The sequence below is a fragment of the Phacochoerus africanus genome, chromosome 4, assembly GCF_016906955.1.
Source record: "Phacochoerus africanus isolate WHEZ1 chromosome 4, ROS_Pafr_v1, whole genome shotgun sequence".
Lineage (NCBI taxonomy): Eukaryota > Metazoa > Chordata > Mammalia > Artiodactyla > Suidae > Phacochoerus > Phacochoerus africanus.
The window spans coordinates 141,866,559-141,875,262 of NC_062547.1; positions in this window are offsets into that span (position 1 = coordinate 141,866,559).

Here is an 8,704-nt window from a genome sequence, read left to right on the forward strand (position 1 = left end):
CAGTGGTCAACGAATTCGACTAGGAACCATGAGGTTTCGGGTTTGATCCCTGGCCTTGCTCAGTGGGTTAAGGATCTGGTGTTGCCATGAGCTGAGGTGTGGGTCACAGATGTGGCTCAGATCCCGCGTTGCTGTGGCTGTGGTGTAGGCCGGTGACTACAGCTCCGATTCGACCCCTAGCCTGGGAACCTCCATATGCTGTGGGAAGCGGCCCTAGAAAAGGCAAAAAAAAAAAAGACAAAAAAAGAAATTGATTACAGCAAGGTCCTACTTGGAACACACTTGCTCCACATAAACCCCATATATCACTACCTTCAAAAAATGTGGGAGAAATTAAGGTACAGAATATCTGTAAATTTTTACCATTTTATGTTTGTTTTAGCTTATCTTCTCATTTCTCTGAGTTTGAGGAATGATTTTTTTTTTTTTTTTCAGGAAAAAATGTAGGAGGAGTTCTCATCGTGGCTCAGTGGAAACAAATCCGACTAGGAACCATGAGGTTGTGGGTTTGATCCCTGGCCTCAATCAGTGGGTTAAGGATCCGGCATTGCCGTGAGCTGTGGTATAGGTTGAAGATGCAGCTCGGATCTGGCGTTGCTGTGGCTCTCGCGTAGGCTGGCAGCTACAGCTCCGATTAGACCCCTAGAACTGGGAATCTCCATATGCTGCAGGTGTGGCCCTAAAAGGACAAAAAGACAAAATAAATAAATAAATAATGTAGGAAGTTAGGAAAGGAGACAAGATGAGTTCCCTTCCACAGGGGTCAACAACAGGGTCCCTTTTGGGGATCTTCATAAGCTTGACACAGTTTAATAAGAAAAACTGCAAATGAATTTTAAAATTATAGCGAATACCGGCAACTATACAACAGACAACTTTACACTTGTAAATGCTTGATAAATATGTAGTACTGAGAAATTACGATTTGCTTTGGAAGGTTATCTTGTGCTGTTTCAGTAAGAGATCTTTGGAGTAAAGATGCTACTTGCTCCTTATACAGCTAAAAAATATATTAAGAAGCTTAAAAAAATTTTTCAAATCTTTTCCCTCAGTAGCTCCAGGCATTTTATCCATGGAATAAAGCCTGTTTTTCCTCCTCTAGAACCTGTGCTATGATTTCGTACTTTCACCAGCTTCTAATCTCCACTATATAGTTGGAAGCATTTAAGACCAAACCCTCTTTAGGATATCAAGTTGCAGAAGACTGTAGTTTCAGAGATATTTATACAGTAGTGCTGCCACCTAAAGATGAGGTGAATAAGTAATTCAAAGGAAATGACCCATCATTCTTAAGGCTGTGTCAAAAAATTTCTCACTTCTTAAATAAAAACATTTTTTTAATCTTTATAAGGAAAACATTTCTCATACCTAGGGATTAAAAAAAACATTGTTTTGTTAGTAGGGAAGCTTGTTTCACAATAAAGTGTTGCTGAGCTGTCATTTTCCATGGCAGAAATTTTCAAATTCAAACCCTTTAAAATTATCTGTGATTTGAGGTCTCCAAGAATATCCCCCAAATTACTCTCAGACCTCAGTCGCTTCCTCTAATACATAAAGTGTGTGTGGGGGGGGAGGATTAAAAGATATCCAGAAGTAAAACTATTGAGGAACTTCTGGTTTAGTGGCTAAAGCAGGTAATAAAAGACCCATGGTGTTTCCTCCTATCGGTGACAGACTCCATGCAACTCTCAACAACTGACATACTTTTGTAATTCAATTTTCTCATCTATAAAATGGGGTTAACTTCCCCTCTCTTCTATCTGCCTCTAAGTCTTAGCTAGATAAGCTTCTTGGAAAAGGTCCTATAATTAAATGAGTTTAAAAGTCTCCTATTGCCTAATAAGAGTACCTCACGGTGTACTGCAAAGTAACCTCAAAATATATTCAGTTAAATAAGCTAAAACAATGATTCAGTTTTCTTTAATCACAGATTGACTTCTCTGAGAGTTATTTAAATAATGATAAAGATGGGGAAGGCTATTTTCTGCTTATTTTGCAGTCCATAATTTTCGTACGCAGTGTTGCAGGATGGAGATGTGGCAGTATCCAAAGTGAGGGGGAAAGTTAACATGTACCAAAAACCTTGTCAAATTTGGTTAAGATTTCAAGAAAACTCTTAAGGACTTTTTACAGTTCTACATTTCACCCTAGTATAGCAATTTCTGAAAATGAACTCGTCCCTGTTACTCTCTCCCTCTCGACCCAAGGACGCATAAGTAATATTTATCAGGGTTTTGTCCTTAGTCACAGTCCCTCAAAGGGGCCCAGTTTCACCTACACTGCGTGGGAGGCTGGGCTGCCACCCCACGCTTCCTGTCAAGGATTCCTGGGGCTAGAGCCTGAACTTGGACTAGCCCCTTCTTCTTCATGCTAATTCCGCCCTTCTAGCCCCTCTGGACGCGCGTCTGAAGGCCAAGGTGAGACCCTCCCGGGCGATGAAAGGCTTGTCGCCTCCAGAAAGATGCGGGCGGAACGGGATGTGGGGGGGGGGGTGACCGAGCGGTAGCGGCACCGACAACGACGCTGAGGGCCCTAAACTGGAGCTGACGCAGGCCCTACAGGGTTCTGTCCCCGTCTGAGCCTGGCTTCCGCCCTCTGAGCCCAACGAGGAATAAATCCTCCGGGGGGCGCTACGGGAGGTGGGCGGAGAAAGTGCGGCCCGAGAAGCGGCAGGCAGCCCCCTTCTCAGACCCGCCTCAAGGCCTGGGCCGCAGGCTGTTGACGCGCCAACGGCCGGGAGGGCGCGCGCACGCGCGAGCTGGGGGGCGGAGGGAGCGCGCTCGGCAGCCGCCGCGGCGGCAACTGAAACGGAGGGACGCGAGGGCGGAGGGCGCGAGCCACGGGAGGAAGGTGGGGGGGAGATGGTGGGTAGCGGGGAGCGCGCGCTGACGTCGCCCGGAGTCACGCACGGAGCGCCGGGTTACGCGCCGACGTCTGGCTGCCACGACTTGCCGTCTGCGGCGGCGGCGGCGGCGGCGAGCGGATCCCGCAGGGGAAGGAGGAGGAGGAGGGAGAGCCAAGGGGGCTGTGAGTGAGCGGGAGAGGCAGGGTGTGAGCCGGACTTGCCAGCGGGAGGGAGAACGAGCGAGAGCCGAGCCAGCCATCCGAGCCGCCTCCTCCTCCTCCCCTCGGCGTCCCGCCCCCGCCTGCCAGCCCGCCCTTCTCCCTCCTCAGCCGGCGGAGCCCGAGTGAGGCGCAGCTCAGCTCGCGCCGCTGTCCAGGACAGGTGTGCGCGCGCGCGCCCTCCTCCCCTCCCCCTTTCCTCGCGCCTGCCTCGCGCCTGCCTCGCGCGCGCCCTCCCTCCCTCCAGCCCGCGCCCTCCCTCACCTGCGGCAGGACAGCGCCCGCCCGCCCCGGTAAGCCCCTCGCGACCTTCTCTGCTGCCACTGCCTTAGCTCGAGGTGCCGCCCACTTTGTCCCCTCTTAGTGTTTTCTTATGCCCCAGGAATAATGACTGGAGCGCTGTAGACGTCCCCGCACCCTCCCTCCGGGGACCCTGGCAGTGCAGCAACGCGCCCCCTCCCTCCCGAGCGCTCGAAGGGACAAACTCCATCCCATCTCCAAAAAAGAAGAAAATCACACGCCCCTTTAAAAAAAGAAAAAAAGAAAAGAAAAGAAAAAGAAAAAAAGGCAATCCTACCTCGGCAGACGCTGGAGACCACCAGTGATGCCGTTTGCTAGCGATGCCTAAGCCCCAGTCCCCCTAGCCACCTTCGCCTGGGGCCTGGGACAGTGCGCCAAACCTGGCCGACACTCCCTGCCCGGCAATCCTGGCAGGAGGGGAGAGGAAGGAGGGTTCTAGGCTCCACTACCAACCCCTCCTTTCCTCTGTTGAACCCCCCCTCCCACCCCCGCAATGCATACACCCGCCCAGCATGCGTTGTAAAAATAAAAAATACATTGGTGCTGACATCGCAGATGAAGCCAGGCCCAAGGATGGGTGGCCCGAACACGGCGTTTTCGCCGCCCCACGGAGCTCGCTCAGCTCCGTAGCCGCCTCTGCCTCTGTCCGAGGGCCAGAGGAACGGATGTGAAGTTGGAGGGGCTGCCCTTTGAGCGACGGTGGGGCCCCGGCAGCAGCTGAGACGTAAATAGGGGCAGGGACTTCCACAAATATATTTGCCTTGAGCCTGAATTTGGATAGAAAGAAAGGCCCCAGAGTCCGGCGAGGGAAACTTTCTTGGGTTCGTTGCTGTCTGCCCCTGAATAAATGGTACTTTGATTTTCGTTGTCTCAGCGGGACCCTTTTGAGGTTTCTAATTCGTTCTTATCTGGCCCCCTTAACGTTTCTGTCGGGCCAGGCGCTTTCGCAGCGGCGTCTGTGTTTGTGTCCCGTGCCCTTGGAAGGGAGGTCCCCGTGCTGTATAATGGGCTGAATTTGGTTTGCCATTTTTTGGTAGACCTGTCAGAGGAGGAAATGAATTTTTTGATTTCTTCAAGACCCTCACTGCTCCCCGCCCAAACTGACGTTTTCGAATTGCGGCTTTGAAAATTGGAGTGTTGACTAGAGTGTGTGGAGAGGGTTGCTGATTTCATTCCTCCGGGTACGAGTGAAACCATTTAAGAATCAGCCGAGAGAGAGCGATTGACATTTGCATCGGTTCTGTTTGGACCTTTTGGTACATAAAATGTCGGGTTCTTGGAATCTTTGATCGGATTTAGAATGTGTGCTACATTTATTTAACTCTGCAAATGCTTAAAATAACATTTTGTGAAATGCAAGGATTCTATCACATGGATTGTTCTCTTCAGATTTTAAATGTTTAATTCATATCTTTAACCCTCAACATTGAAATAGCTTTGGAGAGGCAGAGTTTTAAAGATAAGCGAACTATAGAAGGGGAACAGGCTTTTTAAAAATGATTGATGAAATACTATTAGTCGTTGTTGTTCAATGTTAAGATTTACTTGAGAGTTTCCCTTCAATTCCTTGGGAGCTAGCCATGAGAAGAAATGGGTAATTTCGCCACTTTGAGCAGTTGCAGTACAACATTCCAGTTAGTTTTAATGATTTGGGTACTGAAGATAATTGTCTGGTTTAAGACAGGCATTTAACCTAAGTAGCACTTGAAAACACAAGTTCTAATGTTTTTGCTTCTCTTTTATTTGGGAAATCTGTGATTCGGTGAAATATTAATGAGCATGTTGTTTCTGTTGTCAACTCCAGAATCAGAAGGGTTTATTACCCAGAGGTACATTCCCTCTCTTCAGGTTTATTTTCTAAATGCGTATGTTAACTTTTACTTTTAAAACCCAAAGCTGAATTGGGGTTATTTCACATTCACCCGTAGGGAGGCTGAGGAAAATGAGGCTCTTTTCCTTCTTGTTCAGCCTATTATTTCACTTTCGAACAGATTTTTGTTGGTAAGAGTTTGTTAAAGATGTAGAGGTAGAAGGATTAAAAAGAAGCAATCTTTATTCTCTTCAAATTGTGTGTGTAGCGTTAATAAAAGAGTATCCTAAGTCTAAGGATGTTTCTCAGGTTTTAAAAATGTAAGCAGACTTTGAGAAGAAAAGGAATATTTTGGATGGTTTTTCATTAACACAGATATTTTGTGCATATTACTATTTTTCGTTTTCCCTTTTTCTTTCCTTCATTGTATTGAAATTATAATTTTAATTCTACAACTATTTGTTTTAAAGTAACCATGCAAACATCTGGACCTTTGAACTGGCTTTTCATTTACTGGAGTTACCATGTTGTTTAGGTAATTAACAAATGGCTAGGAGTGTTTTTAAGTCCATAAATGTGTTGATGGATTTTCAATGTTGAGATGCAAATCTAGCTTTGAAATTCTGTTTAAAGGTCTAAACTCTGTCTTAAGACTTTTCTCTCAGATTGCCTTTTAAGGGTACAGTATTCTATAGCTTAAGGAAAGCTGCCTTTCACCAGCCGCTCCCATTTCGGACCAAAAGCCCACTCTTACAGGCTTATCCTGAAATTAACTCTCTTGTTTGAGTAGTGAAAATGTGCTAAATAGCCTATTTATCATTGTATTATTTTGGAGAAGGTATTATTAACATTGTTTGCTTTTTAGATACATTTATAAAGTTGGCAAGAAGCTGATATATGGTGGCAAAATTTTATGCATATATAATAAACAGCATAAAACAAGTACATATTTCTGTGGAGAGATTCAGATCTCAGTTTTTTGCTGATTTGAGCTTAAAATTCCCAGTTTATGTGTGCAAATGATATTGAACTTGTGCTTTGTCTAGAAACTTCATCAGTTGCCTCTGAGCTAGGGAACTAAGAACTCAGGTCCGATGGCAGTCACTTTTTCAGAAAATCAGGGCATTCCCAAACTCAAACCGCTTCAGAATGTTTGGGAAGGAGGGCAAGATTTAGAGTCCAAAGTTGGTTCAAGAAAGCAGGAAATTTTGAGCCCTTTTTTTTTTTTTTTTTTTTGTCCCGGGGGAAGCGATCATTACATGGAAGAGTGACAGGGACTGGCAGGGGTGTGCCCCCTCTTCGCAGCCCTGTTGGCTTGGCTGCTTTGAGCTCTCCTGAGGGGGTAAGGGCTTGGTTCAGCGCCAGGTGTAAATCGTTGAGGAGGGACTGTGGCTCTTCTAGATCGGTCTTAGCCTGGTCTTAGTCTTAGCTTACCGGTGGGAGCATCATGCCCCGCCCAGTTCCGTACGGAGACCCTGCCACTCAGCTTTTGTGACCCTCTTTGGGGCCGAGGTCTATCCAGGGTCCTGATCGCCGCCTTGCGAACCTCCAGGAGCCGCCGCTTCTTCGCACTTATATTTTTGTGTGGTGGGAAGTCCGTCAGTAGTTCCTGTATCCCCCACCGGACAGACCTGGGGACAGGGTAGGGAGCGCAGGAAAGTCAGCACGGAAAGGGTACTACGCGGTGCTAAAGAATGCCCCCAAACTGAGGGGAAGTTCTTTATGGGGCCCCAAACCTGGATGTCTATCTCTCAGAGTGGGCCTCTTCTTCACAGAGCCATTTCAGGGACGACTGGACAGGTGGGTGGTTCTGGGGCTGGTTCACAGGACTACCCCAGTTTGCTTTTTGGGAGCCTGGGTGTTCTGCCCTGCTTCTTCCTCTTTAGCGGGAAGTAGCTCACCTCAGCCCAGAGCTGTAGTAACCAGTGTTGGATTGAATGGGGGCCTTGCTAAGAGAAAAAGGAAGCTGTGAATATTTAGCAGGCAGGTTTGCCCAGGAGTTGAAGGAATAGATCAGGGGACCTTAAGGTCTTAAGCATTGTCAAGGCTTATGCCCTGGACTGGTCTGGGTTTCTTGATCATTAGTCCGCTCTTTACCCCTCTCTTTTCCAGGAAGCTTGGGCAACCAGGTACTTAGTTGTCTTTGGGGCTAAGAGTGAAGGGAGGCAAGTCTCCTGACTTTCAGCGGGTGAGGGGTGTTCCGTGGGAATGGAGCCTACCAATGAGATAGACATAGTTTCTCAGGATGAAGGCAGCAGTTCGTGCTTGAGAAAGCCAGGGCTGGGGCTGTAAGGTCTGTATCCTCTAACTAAGCGCCTTGCAGAAGGTGATGGGGAGCGTGTGGGGGCATAGGCGGGAGATCCCCTGGACATAGGCCTTACCTTTCCCACGGCTGCTAGGACTGCAGAGTGCGGTGAGGGAGTATAGCATTCCCTGTCTATCTAGGAGAAGGAAAATAGGCCCTAGATGATGCCTCAAATCTAGGAAGAGAGAAGTCAATTACTTCTGAGACCAGAGAAGACCCCCTTTAGCTGTCATTGGTTAAGTAATGATTGGTAACCTAGCTGCCTGCCTGCCTAAAATCCAGCGATCATTTAATGTTTGACTTTTTGAGAAATGGGGGCTCTCCTTGACACTTAGGAGTATCTGGGAGGAGGAGTGAAAGTGGCGAGCGAACCTGCGTTAATGAGTCCCGTAAGGAACTGCGTTTCCCAGGAAATTCCTGACATTTTTAGCTTGTGAATTTCCTAAAGTCTGCTTGGTTTTCTTCTCCATTCTGGGTCCTTGCAGAGAGCAAGAGTGGGCGAGGGGCTGAAGGCTCAGCAGGGCCTGGTTCATCTGCAGAGCTGGCCGGCTACTAAGGCTGGGCTCAGCGCTGAACAGGGTGCCCCCCTTCCCCAAATCTCGGAAGGAGGAGGGGGAGGCAGGCGGGCCGTCCTGGTCCCAAAGGGGTTTGTTTGGAGGTTTGGGGGTGAGTGTGGGGTTTCTTTTTGATTGTTGCTTGGGGAGAAGGGCAGAGCCAATGGGAACAGGCACTGCGGGCACCCCGGCCCTGGTGCGGCTGCCGTCCTCTGCTCGGCTCCCCCCTGCCGGTGAGTGCGCCCGCCCGCCCGCCCGCCCGACTGTGCGGGGCTGCGGTTGGGGGGAGGGGGGAGCGGGATCATCTGAGGCCAGAGCCGCTGCCTTGCGCGGGGAGGGGGAGCGGCGGGAGCAAGGGGAGGGCCGGGCTAGGTGTCTGCTGCTCCGCGCCACTGCTGCCGGCGCCCGGTCCTCATCCCTGGCAGCCCTTTCTGCAGCTAAGGGTTACCGCCGCAACACCTCTCCCCTTCCTCGCCCGCCTCTGCGGCCAGGGCTCTGCGGTAGGAGACAGTCCAGCCAGGCGAAGGGTGGGCCTGTCTGGGCTTGGGTCTGGTTCTGGATAGGACCCGCAGGGGAGGGGGTGGCTGTGACTCGGTGTCCCCTCTCTGCAGCGGGCTCAACTGCGCTACGCAGGCCCCTCCCCCCCCCACATCCTCTTTAGGGTCACTGGCA